Genomic DNA, 13,647 nt, shown 5'->3' on the forward strand with positions numbered 1-13,647 from the left:
AGCTGCTTTGGCACTGTAATGAATCCCAAACTGTACTGTACCTCGAACATAACGAAGTATTCTTTTAGCTGCTTTCCAATGACTTTCACGGGGGTTTTGCATAAAATGAGCAACAAGGCCAACAGCAAAGGAAAGATCAGGACGAGTATGGGTTAAATACAAGAGTTTTCCGACAAGTTGACGGTATAAGGTAGCATCAACTTCAGGAGAAGTACAAGAGACTGAAAGTTTGACTCCAGACTGAAAGGGAGAAGGGGCTGGTTTACAGTCTTCCATGTGAAAATGACGAAGAATATCACAAGCATACTTGGACTGGGAAAGGAAAATACCCTCCTGGGATTGCAAGACTTGAAGACCGAGAAAATAGTGTAAGTGTCCTAAGTCTGTCATTTCAAATTTCTTTTTAAGGCTGGACTTCACATGGTTTATAAGGTTGGGATCACTACCAGTAAGAATAAGATCATCAACATAAAGAACAAGGATGATAAGAGAGTTGCCCACTTTCTTGGTGTAGACAGTATTGTCAGAATGACACCTAGAAAAGCCAGATTCTAAAAGAAAGCTATCCATTTTGGCATACCAAGCCCGAGGAGCTTGCTTGAGGCCATAAAGGGATTTCTTAAGTCGACAAACAAGGCTGGAGTCTGTTTGTATGAAGCCAATGGGTTGTTCCATATAGATTTCTTCCTGCAAGTCCCCATGCAAGAAGGCAGATTTAACATCCATCTGATGGACTTCCCATTTTAAAGAGGCAGCAAGGGAAAGAACAAGGCGGATAGAGTTCATTTTGGCAACAGGGGAGAAGGTTTAAGTGTAGTCAATGCCTTCAACCTGTGAAAAGCCCTTAGCAATGAGACGAGCTTTATGTTTATCAACTTTGCCATCTGGTCCATACTTGGTTCTGTAAACCCATTTACATCTAACAAGTTTGCGTCCCTTTGGTAGAGGAACAAGATCCCATGTATCATTTGTCATCAATGAATGATATTCTTCATTCATAGCTGCTTCCCAATGTGGATGGCCTAAAGCTTCTGCAAAAGTGTCAGGATCATGATTTACTGGAGCTTGAGCCAGTAAAGAAGAGGCTCTTTCAAACTGAGAACGTGTACGTCGCTGATCTGTAGGATCACCGGCAAGATCACCTGCTGCATCCCGAGTAGCACGGACCCATCGTGGAAGTTGAGGATCCTGAGAAGGTGGGGGAGGATTATCATCCTCGCTTTCATCATCTGAAGAAGAAATGTTTTCAAAAGTAGAAGAGATAGAAAGAGGTGGCACATCCGCCGGACTAGGCTCGCAGGCCGATTTATTTTCATCAAACTTTACATCTCTTCTAATGATAACATTTTTGGACTTAAATGGAATAAGTCTATAACCTTTTACATCTTCAGAATATCCAACAAAAGTACATTTCTCACTCTTAGGTTCCAAAGCTTTATGCTTTTCATCTGGAATATGGGCCCATGCTTCACTTCCAAACACACGAAAGTGACTTACATCTGGTTTAATGGAACTCCAAGCTTCTTCTGGAGTGATATTCTCTAGAACCTTAGTAGGAGTGCGATTGATTATATAATTTGCACAATTAATTGCTTCGGCCCAAAAACTAAGACTGAGTCCTTTAGATTGCAGCATACAATTAGCCATTTCCTTTAAGGTGCGATTTTTCCTTTCAGCTACACCATTTTGTTGTGGAGTGTATGGAACAGTATGTTGCATTTGAATTCCATTTTCGGTGCAAAAGTTGATGAATGTGTTTTTAACATATTCTCCACCATTATCAGTTCTTAGCTTAAGAATTTGATGTCCAGATTGTTTTTCAACAAAGGCTTTGAAGGCCAAAAAGGTGTTAAATACTTCGCTCTTGAGTTTTAAGAAGTATACCCAAGTGCGTCTGGAGAAATCATCAATGAAAGTTAAGAAGTACTTGCAGCCAGAGAATGAAGCAACAGGAAGAGGACCACATAAATCACTGTGCACAAGTTGTAAAGGGGCTGAGGCGTGCCAAGAGGCACGTTTGTCAAAACTGTCCCGATGATGTTTTCCGAGTACACATCCGGAACAAACACCATCTCTGCAAGATACCATAGGAAGACCTGTCACCATATTTTCTTCACATAGATGCTGAAGGGAGCGATAGTTTAACTGACCAAATCGCTCATGCCAAAGTTTGCTCACTTCATCATTATGAGCAATAAATACTGAGGGAAGATTTGATGACCCAAAGTCGTGAAACTTATACAACCTTTTGGAATCATCAGCAAGACCAGTAGCTAGAATCTGTTTAGGATCTTTTAGATCCTTGATTACAACATCATGAGGTGAAAATTCAACAATTTTACCTTCACCTGAATGAGTTATCTGATAGACAGAGAGAAGGTTGCAGGATAAGGTTGGAACACATAATACATCATTAAACTGACCATTGTCTAGATGAACAGTTCCAGTCCCTACAACATTAAGAGATCTATCATCACAAACATATATATTTTTGGTGTTACAATCATTTAAAGAAGAAAACATGGCTTGGTTTTTGGCCATGTGACAAGAGGCTCCAGAATCAATGATCCACTCATGAGAATGAGAAGAAGAAGAACAAGATACATTTAATGCATAACCAGACTGAGATGATTGACAATGACATGCAGAAAGTGCCATTCCGGAAGTTGAAGTTGAAGTAGGCTCCACATGGATGTTATGTTTCTTCATTGCGGCTTCCAAGGCTTCCATCTTCTTAAAGAATTTAGATTCTAAGTGGCCATCTCGATTACAAAAGTTACAATGTCTATCAGTCTTCTTCCATTTGTTTTTATTGGTCTTATCATTTTGCTGAAATGATCTTTCATTTTGAGGCTGAGATGGTTTAGGACCATTCTTTTGAGGATATGACTTCTTAGGATTCTTTGAATTTGGTTGCTGCTGGGCGGCTAACGCTTTCGTGGAAGAGTTTCCAAGATTAAGAAGACCAAGGTGTAAGAGTTTTTCTTGTTCTCTTATTAAGGAATCACAAAAGGAGTCAAAGGAAGGGGCCTTGTAGTCTTTCCTTGACAAATGAAAGCTTCCCTTGTAGAATGGAAAGTGGAAACAAATACAGAGTAGGCTGGTCCCAACTTAGTAAGGATGGAATAAATAAGGTTACCTTCTTCTTTCTTAACTTTAACACCTTCCAAGAGATATCTAAGGGTCTTGAATTTGGACAAGAAATCTTCAATGCAAGAAAAATTATTAGGATCCAAAGTAAGCAGCTCATTTTCAAGTTGATGGGCTCTAATTTCATTTTTAATCCCAAAAACTTTAGCGAGTTTTTCTAATGCTTCATGAGGAGTCTCAAGGTCTGCAATGTGGAATCTAAGATCAGGAGAAATAGACATCCCTATCAAACCACGTGCTTGATCTTGTCTATTTTCCCATTTTGCAACCTTGTCTTCATCTTTTGGTTTCTTCTCTTGGTCTGTGGCTATTCTGAAGAGACCTTTACTTCTAAGTAAATCTTCCATGTAGGCTACCCATTGGAAGTAGTTAGTGCTGTCAAGAATGACTTGGCATGGACTTTCCATTTTTTTAAAAAAACTGAAGCTGAAGATGCTGAAAGTAAGTGTTCCAATGGATAGATCTCAAAAAAATAGGCGGTTTTAAAAAAAACGGCTCTGAAAAAGGCTTCCGGATGAAGAAGTTATGGCTTTTTGAAAAAAAATTGTTGACGTTGCCGGCAAAGTGCGCGAATGTGCGGGAATGAAAAAAAAATCCGCCCCCACAAAATGGAGACTTGAACCCAAGACCTCTACTCTCTTAAAATAGCTTTGAACCAATTGATCTATACAAAAAATTTGAGAGAGAGAGAGAGAGAGGGGGGGGGGGCCTTGGTTTGCGTGCTTGCCTTGAGAAAGCTCTTTTTCCCTACAAAACACAAAACCCAACACGAATATGCAAAGAAAAACGAACCTTGCGGCTCAAAGTTAGCTTTAGCCAAAAAACTAGAAATTTAAAAAAAAAAATCTCAAAGTTAGCTTTAGCCGAAAAACTAAATATTTTTCTCAATATTTCTGATTTTCCGAGATCACACTAAGGTGCAGGGAAAAGAGCATACGCATGAGAAAAATCCTTCCTTTCTGTTTCTGATTTGCCCAGATCGCACAGAGTCGCAGGGCAAAGAGCATACGCAGAAATGAAAGGTATAGATCCGGTTAAAAAAAAAGGCTAAATAAACTGAGACCGAAATAAGCAGAGAGAAAATAACAGTAAACTGCAAAAAAAACACTGTATACCTCCCGATCGGAAAAATGATGCAGCCAGGGCTACCGGAAACCTTTTCGCGTGAAACGAAAGGGGTTCCTCACTGGAACAGATGCTCCGAATGCAACAGAGCAGTCCTCTCGGCCCGAAAGCAGTCAGAAACAACAGATCTAGGAAACGACAGCCGCATGCAGTTCTACCGGCTTCAGATTTGGATCACCAACGGACGCGGCCCTCAAATAGCTCTGATACCATGTAGGAATTTACAGGGTAAGTTCCTCAGAAAGAACACCAAAAGGACACCGCTCACAACCAAATCTCAAATCAATACACCAGTATTTTTGACGTGGTTAAAACCCTCAAAGTGCAAGGAGGGAAACAGTCCACGGCCTGTCCCAACGTGGGTACTACAGGCAATTTATTAATCAAAGAATGAAAATTTACATAAGCTTCTCTCATGCACGGATTACCCGAACAATGACCCTCCATGCGCTTTAAATAGAACTCATGGACCAATCGGGTGTCAAGCCACGGATCAAGTGTCGGTAATACCGAGGTGAGAGTGAACCGTCGGATCACTACATATCGTGACCGTCGGATTGTAAGTTACAAAATGTACAACGGTAAAGAAACACACTTTACCTAACTCTAACCTAACTCTATACTAGACCAAGTTGAACTTAACTATATCCTATGTGTCGGAATATCATAACATCTAAATCTCCAATCAAATCCTTAAAGAAACGTTGAAAATGTGGGGAAGTTGTGCATTACAAGAAGTATTATAGATCTAAAGCTATTGATAAAGGGATGGAGTCTAATGATGTTCCTTCCACAAAAGGGAGGACCTATTCAAAGGAAGTAGGGGATGCATACTTTCTCTTCAAGCACACATGTAAATCATGATGTATGACTAATCGACTTGGGTTCTTCTTTTCATACGACTCTTAGGAAGAGAGGTTTCATGAATATGAAAAGTATAGTGGAGGTGAAATTTTCCTAAGAGATGACACGACAAGTAGAATCGTGAAACAATAGAATTGATGCTTAAGGATAGAAAATTAGAACACTCCCGAGCTTTTGTATATTCTAAAGCTAGTTAGAAACTTTATATCTACAAATAAGATGCATGTGTACATATTATGTTTAAAATGGAAATGGTTGAGAAGCAATGGTGTTAATGAGGGGAGATCAGAATGGAGCTCTATGCAAGTTGGTGGAAAACACTATCACTAATGGGTGTAATAGTTCTATTGTTCCTAAGGGTGGAGATGAAGAAGACAAAACCCCTACTATCTACAAAGAAATGACAATATTATGGTATAAAAGACTGGAACATATTGGAAAAGAGGGCCTTTCAACATTAGATGGTAAAGGTGTGTTTGATTGCACATTAGATTTCAAATTTCATCAAAATTTCACATATGATAAACAAGATCAAAAAATATTCTCATAAGGTACTACAAGAGCAAAGGGAATCTTATGGTTGGTGAACAATGATGTGTTTCGACTTGTGTTTGTTCCATCACTAGGTAAATATGCATACTATGTTTCACTGGCAGATGATTTCTCAAGGAACGCAAATTTATTTCCTCGAAAACAAATATAATGTCTTTGGTAAATTTAGAAAATGTAAGGCTCTTATGGAGAACTAAACAGAGAATAATGCAAAGGTGTCGAGGATAAATAATGATGTAGAGTTTTATGATAATGAATTTGAGGAATTTTGTAGGAATATAATAGCAAGGTAGAAATTTTGTTGATATACATCTCAATGGAATGAGATTAGGGCGAATAAGGCAATGATGGAAAAGAAAAGGAGTATGCTCAATGGCATTAAGCTACGATAAATTTTTTGGGTAGATATAGTGGATACTACATGTTACCCCATAAATCAATCACTCTCATTATTGTTGTTTGGAAAAACTCCACATGAGGCATAAACCTGCAAAAAACCCTTGCTTGGACATCTCAATTTTTTTGGTTTTGATGCTTATGTACATGTTCCAAAGGAAAGCATGTGCAATCTAGGTAATAAACCTATAAAAGGAATCCTTATTAATTGTAAGATGGTATAAAAGGTTATAAAATTTAGAACCTAGTAACTAAGAAGACTATTCACAATCAAGATGTTGTATTTACAGAGATTAAATATGTTCTCAAACAGGAAGACCTATTAAGGGAAAATTAATCAAAGATAATAGGATTTGAGTTAAAAGATGAAGAATATGACTCAAGAAAAGAACACGAATAAGAAGAAGAACCTTGTTCTCAAATATTGAGAAGATTGCTTTAGAAAAGAAGACAACTAGAAATGTATACTCCATCCAATTTTTGTATAGTTTTTCTTTATCTATTACTAATGATGATCCCATAATTGTTAGGGATGCAAAGGATCATAACGATATTAAACTCCATAAGGATCTCATAGTTGAGGAAATGGTCCTTGTTTATGGCAATTGATTGGTTATTGCAAACCTTTGAGAATCTCAATTAGACATAAGCTCTAATACCATGTACAAAATTTGCAAAATTTTGTTATTTTCATCCTTGCGATCTTAATTAAATTGATAATTTGTTGAATTTAATGTAATGCCAAAATTTCAAATCATAACATCAATCACGCAATCACTGAAAATGTAAATAACATAAGCATAAAATAATTACACACGCACACACAATTTCTCCTTCAAAACCAACTTTTCATCCTTATTCAAAGTTGACAAAGAAAAAGAAAACCTTCATAAAATGTTAAAATAACAAATGCAAATTATAAAAATCCCCTAAAATTGACCTATATAAAAAACTTGACCTACACAAAAAGAAAAGAAAACAATTGTACAACATGTACAATTGATATACGGTTCTACTATATAAATCCATGCTATTGTAAATATTTGCTATACAATTGCTTTTTCAACTGGTTGAAAATGTATAAATCAATCATCTTCAAATGTTTCAATGTGAAATACATCTTTCTCTCATCTTATATATGCATTTCTAAAATCCTAGGCTAAAAATATATATAACTAAAATTGAAAATATTTAAATTACTAATGCACTAAATACTCTTTATTAAATTTAAATAAAACACAAAATATTTAGCTTTACTAAAAATCAATTAGAATCAAATTAGCGACCACTTTTTCAAAACATGGATTATAGCAAAACACACGATAAAATGTTGAGCACCACACTGAGAATTGGGTTGAAGTAAACCGCTTGCCATTTATATGAGTTATGCCACAAACTAGAGAGCTAGCAAAATGATGGGTAATAATTATTGAGAGGAGTTATGGATAAAGTCATCCAACTGCTCGTAGTTATGCATCAAGCCACTCACACTCAAAATTGTCGAACGCTATAGCTACATAGCTACATTTCTTACGTTGTAGTTTAAGGAGGTTATAATTGTCTCGAAAATAATTAGAATTGGATTTTTTGAAAAAAAATCACCAAATTTTGACAATTTTTTTTTCACAAAATTGTGGTTTTGATAGACAAGGCCTATTTCTTAATATGTTTTAAATTTTTAACAATCTATTTCATAGTATTATTTTTATTTAATTTAATTCATATTTTATAATTTATTGTAATTTTAAAATTGATTAATGATCCAAAAACATTTACCATAGCCTAAATTCATTAATGAAATATACAATTGTGTTCCTCTTTTTATATATATATATATATATTAAAAAAACGTATTCATGAAAATATACAAAATATTAATAATTAAGACTTATAATATTCATTGAAAGGTACTTTCTTGATGAAGTAAATGAAAATCTACATTAGTAATAAGCTATGAGATAATGCTAGAACTACTACTAACCAAGCTATTATGTTAAGTAACAACTCTAACCCCAACCCCTTGTGGTTTGATGAAGATAGTAACTTAGCTAATAGATTCAAGAGAAACTTTGAAGACATAATTGAGAACTTATTCGGCATCGAGCTCCTCAAACTTTGTAGTTCCCAGGACCTAATCATTTGTAATGGTATTAACAAGTGGCCTCTCTCCAATCAGATGCCTGTTTTTGTTGGCTGGGTAGCAGTGTTGTGGATTATGCAATTTATGACACCCTTGTCCTCAACGTATTACAAAATTTTATCTAATTAATGGATTCAAGCCTAACTCTAACCACATACCTCTGTCTTTATCCCTCAATCTTGTTATGCATACCACCCACATGCAGGAGACCAGTGAAAGCAAAAGACACATTTGCTTCAATATAAGTGAGATTGACCTTTTCTTAAGGGATTTAGAAAGGGATTTAGGCTCCCTGACTTATAATAGCAACATTGATAAAATTTATTACCATTTTACCACTACCCTTTCCACTACCATTAGTAAATTCTCTAGTGAGACTTCGTATAAGAAAAATAATAGAACTTCAAATCCTTGGTATGACAAACACTGTAAAATTTCCAAGAAAGCGATCAGAGATGCTCCTAATGAAATCATTAAGCTCCGTAAAATAAGTATATACAAAGCTCTCATCAAGACGAAGAAGAGGTCATATATTAATAAGAGACAATAACATCTTCTATACCTTTTTAAAGTCACACCCAGAAATTTTTAGCAGAATGTGCTTGTTCGTAAAACTAAAGATAATCATTCTATCCCCTTAGAACTTTGGGACAACTATTTTAAGAAGTTTTATGACTCTCCAGACACCATGGGCACCATCTTAAACACTCCTACTAAGGAGGATGGATTTTCTTTGGAAGACGTTGAGTCTGGGATTAATAAGCTCGCTAATGGGAAAGCTAAAGATATTGAAGGGTACCAAACTAAGATATTTAAAATGGGAAGATCTATCTTCGTTCCTCATCTCCACAAGATTCTCAATTTGGTTGTACATAATGGCTTCCCTCAGCTTTGGACGCAAAGCTTTATTGTGCCTATGTTTAAAAATGGGGACAAAAGTGTTCCTTCTAACTACAAGACCATTATGATTAGCCACATCCTAGACAAGCTACATTGGCTCATTTTGCAAAAGAATCTTAACCTTTGGCTTGAAAACCATCGTAAAAGAGCTAAAGGGCAAGCTGGTTTTGGGAGACATCACTCAACTATCGACCATCTTGTCACTCTCAGAATCATTGCAGAGGAATGTCGCAATAGTAAAACTGATCTCTTCTATTGTTTTGTGGAATTTAGAAAAGCTTTCGACACTCTTCCTCAATATACGCTCTGGGAGAGACTTGAAGAGATCATGGTTCCTCCTGAATTGAGGATTGTTGTGATCCGCCTCTACGAGATTGTCATTGCCAAGCTTAAGGCCAATAAAGGGTGGTCTAAAGACATTAAATGCAATATCGGAGTCAAGCAAGGGTGTCCCCTATCCCCTACCATTTTTTGCATATAGATCGATAAGCTAGAGTAGTGTTTGGAAACTGCAGGTTGCAAGGACACCGAGCTTGCTGGTATAATCATTACTCATCTCCTTTATGCTTATGATATCATTCTTCTTGCAAAAAGCCATGATGACCTAGACAAGCAGCGTAATACTCTTCATGTCTACTACTCCAAGATTGGTATGATAGTTAATACCAAAAAGACTAAAGTCATGATTATTAAATTTAAAAAGATCACCCATGGTAGTTTTGTTTATGATAACCATTACTTAGAGCAGGTTTCTTCTTATAAATATTTGGGTATTGACTTTCCTCATCAACTCAACTGGAATTATAACATCGAGAAAATGATTATTGGATGCTAGAAAGCTTATTATGCTTGAAAACAATTGTAAGTTAGTCGATCTTTGCATTTGGAGTAAAAAGAGGTTCCTCTTTGAGACTCTCGTCACCCCTATTGTCTTATACAAATGTGAAATTTGGTGTTGCAGTATATCCATAGAGTCATGGAGAAATATTGAGATGATTCAAAAGCAATTCATAATCTACAACCTAAAGATCAAGGGAAATACTACTTATCCTATCCTCTTGATTGAAGTTGGCTTGTCCCCCATTGAAAGTACAACTATGTTTAGATATCTGATGTACACGAGGAAGATTTACAACATGGAATCCAAGAGGCTCCCAAAAATTGCTTCTAACTTTAGTCAAAAACCCCACCTTCGCCTCAATCGCAGGTGGCATAAGGATGCCCAGTCTTGACTCAACCACTGGGGGATTAAGGAGGAGATCATCACGGGAAGAAATGATAGTGTCAAAGATACTATTACCTTCAATTTTAAGGAAAAGTTGTGGGATGATAAGGAGATGGAGGGTAGGAAGAAGCTAAGATATTATAATGAGGTGATCAACCCCACCCTTGATAAGCAGAATTATCTCTTTGTGTTGACTAGCACTAAGAAAAAAATGAACATCGCTAAGATTAGAACTAATTCTCATTAGTTTGAAAGTGAAATCGGACAGTGGTCTACTCCCAAGGCTCCCTCGGACGATACAATTTATCAGATTTGCGACACTAAGAAGATGGAAGATGAAAAACACTTCCTTTTAGACTACCCGACTCTTACTCACACCCACTCTCAATTCCCTAACATCTGCCACACTTACAATCTTCTTGAGTTATTAAGTCAACCCAGCTATAATGATCTTAGAGCACTTCTTTCCCCTCTCTTTGATCATAGAAACAAAATTTTGAAGAATCGCAATTAGATTCTTTTTCTTTTCTTGAGGTCCAATAGACCACATTGGTCTTAATAGACATTAATCATCATCACATATCTCATCACAAATATCACTACTACTTTTTTAATGCTAACCATTGATGCTAACCATTGATATATATGGAATGCTAACTATTGATATGTATCATATTTCTTATAACAACTCTTTATTGGTTTCCGTTTTTATACCTATCATAAATAATTTTGATTTTTTTTTTTAAATCCTATTCATAATATATAATCTTGACCTTTGATCCTATGTCACTATGATTTAATCTTGACTTTGATCCTTTGTCACTTGCTATGCTTTTGATGTAAATACTTTGATTATGCCACGAAAAGATTTTCTATTAAATCAACAGGTCATAGCACTAAACAATATGATCTCACGAGTTTCTGTGAATGAATGATTCATAAACACATATTAATTAATTAAATAGTACTTAAATATCTACCCATCTTCCAGAATTTCGTAAAATCCAAAATTAAATAATGTTTCAAATCAAACTATTCTCAAAATCGAACTGTTGCTGGTACTTTATCACAGGATACGTGGAAGAAGAGAAATCAAGACAGTAAAACGTTTGAATTCACTGACCTTGCATGCCTCACCGAAAGAACCCCAGCATTCCACACGTTTGAATTGTTTGACATTGGAATGAAAATATACCCAAACCAGCGCGCTCTCTAGCTCTGGGTACTTCTTAAACAGAGCCCGATCGCCATGTATCAACGCCTCCAACATCTGTGAATTCATGAATTTGTTCATTAACACCAACAAAATGCAAAAATCTAACAAAATTTGACTGGAAATACTTTTCCATTCAAATAAAATTGGAGGGGAAATAAGAGGCGTACCATCGGCAGTTCCTTGTGGAAGATGTAAAATCAGAGTCTGGCAATGGTGTCGAGGAGCCAATGCCCTCGGCTTATATGACAGTGAACGTGCAGATACATTTTGCCCTGACATTTCTTCCACTGCGCAAGAATTTCGTCTCTCTGTAACTTGTTATACCATCCCTGCAACTGTGCACACATATAAAGAATTCACAGGCTTTAAAATTCTGAGCCATACCAACCCTATTTTCAAAAGATTCAGCGAAATAGAACACAAGCCGACCTGATCTTTATTGATTGTTTGAGAAATATCCAGAGTTATCTTGGCTGTGATGTCGCTGTGTGTGATCGTATAAATCCTGAGAAAATGACCCTGGTGATTCTCTTCGTGTGTTGCAAGAAAAAGAACCCTGAGTTTCGATGCCTGGAAGATTGCAGACCCAAACAATCTCGCCTCCTACAAAAATAATGCCAAGATTTAGTCCTCATAGTCAATGAATTAACAGAGCAAAATGGAAAAAGATTTGACGCAGTGAAACGCTATGATTACCACACGAGTACTAGATCGGGGGAAGTTGCTATTAATTTGATGTCTGTAATTGAACTGTACTTGATGCGCAACCAGAGCATTCCAGGGGCTCCCGCTGCGGAGAAAACTAGAGGAAAGCTTTGCCTTCGACTTCCTTTTGAACTGGGATTGTGGATTCTGTGGTGCAGACGAAATCCGTACACCAGATTGGGGAAAAGAATGGCACTGCTGTGTTTTTCCTGCAAAGGTTTTTAGTTGTAAGATTTTTGAGATACACAGATCTAGATCTGCAAAACAATAAACAAGCTTGCAAGAGAAGGAAGGAAGCGAGCAAGAATTGAGAAAAGAATGAAAAAATTGATTCTACAATATTAGTTTTAGAATAAATACATAAAAGCAACTAAGTTAAGCTTAGTTGTACATGCAACAACTAAAGCTAACTAAAGCTAAGTGTGCTTTATCTTATGTTAATGTGTACATGTGCCACATGCAAGCAATAAGTTAACTGGAGCTAATCTAGGTGCATGTACACCAACACCCCCCCTTAAGCATAACTTAGGTGAGTGTGATGCAAAATGAATGAGTCCCGGCAACACGGCCATTTTAGGTACCCATATACAATGCATAAAAAAGGAGGAAAGAGGGAAAACCCCCCTTCATGCGCGCAGTCAAGCTGTGAATGAGCTTTGGAGCTCCCGCAGCAGAATACTCAGCAGGCCGCCGCAATCTGAACATGGAAATCACAGTCGTCGCAACATATTTCATCTGAGTAAATGCCATGTCTTTACCCAGACAGGTCCGCGGGCCTCCATGGAAGACTGCAAACTTGAATGGACTCTGCGGGACGAAATGGCCATCCTCGTTCATCCACCTTTCCGGCTTGAATTGCAGACAGTCGGGGCCCCACATGGCGTCAATTCTACCCATGGCGTACAGGTGATAAGTCACCCGATTGCCTTTGCCCATGAAAGTCCCGTCGGGCAGAACGTCGTTGTGGAGGGTGTGTCTGGAGTCCAAAAGGACCGGCGGATAAAGTCTCATCGATTCGCAGATTGAAGCGTGTAGGTAATGCATGCTTCGCAGATCCTCGTATGAAAATACCAGGGGATTTCCTTCCCTTTTGGCTCTGGGTTTGACGGCCATGAGACATGTTGTCTCTTTGTGTATTGCATCTTCAACATGGGGATGTGAGGTGAGGAGCCAGAAGAACCACGTTAGTGCAGCCGAGGTGGTGTCTCTGCCGGCCAAAACGAAACTGATGATGGAGTCTCGAAGGAACTCTTCGGAACGATAGGCGTTTCGTTATGGAAGATCTGCTTGTATATTGGTGAGCCCCATGAATCTGGAGAGCAGATCCTGTTTGCAGGGAGAGCCGCTGGCGATCTCCTGTCTGCGTTGCAGAAT

At 37.4% G+C, this 13,647-nt stretch overlaps 1 pseudogene across 1 annotated transcript in view; it reads right to left on the reverse strand.

Annotated features, from left to right (window-relative positions):
- LOC149191310 (uncharacterized) overlaps positions 1-13,386 on the reverse strand; it is a 37,179-nt pseudogene extending 23,793 nt beyond the window's left edge. The window contains exons 1-5 of the transcript XR_016254943.1: positions 12,894-13,386; positions 12,265-12,530; positions 11,998-12,171; positions 11,736-11,903; positions 11,476-11,622 (exon numbers count right to left, since the gene is read on the reverse strand). The product of XR_016254943.1 is annotated as an uncharacterized LOC149191310 (transcript). The remainder of the gene's footprint in view (positions 1-11,475; positions 11,623-11,735; positions 11,904-11,997; positions 12,172-12,264; positions 12,531-12,893) is intronic.
- Between the last annotated feature and the right edge of the window lie 261 nt (positions 13,387-13,647).

This window comes from Pinus tabuliformis, chromosome 2_2, assembly GCF_031772625.1.
Source record: "Pinus tabuliformis cultivar Carrire ecotype Pingquan chromosome 2_2, CPIR1, whole genome shotgun sequence".
In the NCBI taxonomy this organism is placed as follows: Eukaryota; Viridiplantae; Streptophyta; class Pinopsida; order Pinales; family Pinaceae; genus Pinus; species Pinus tabuliformis.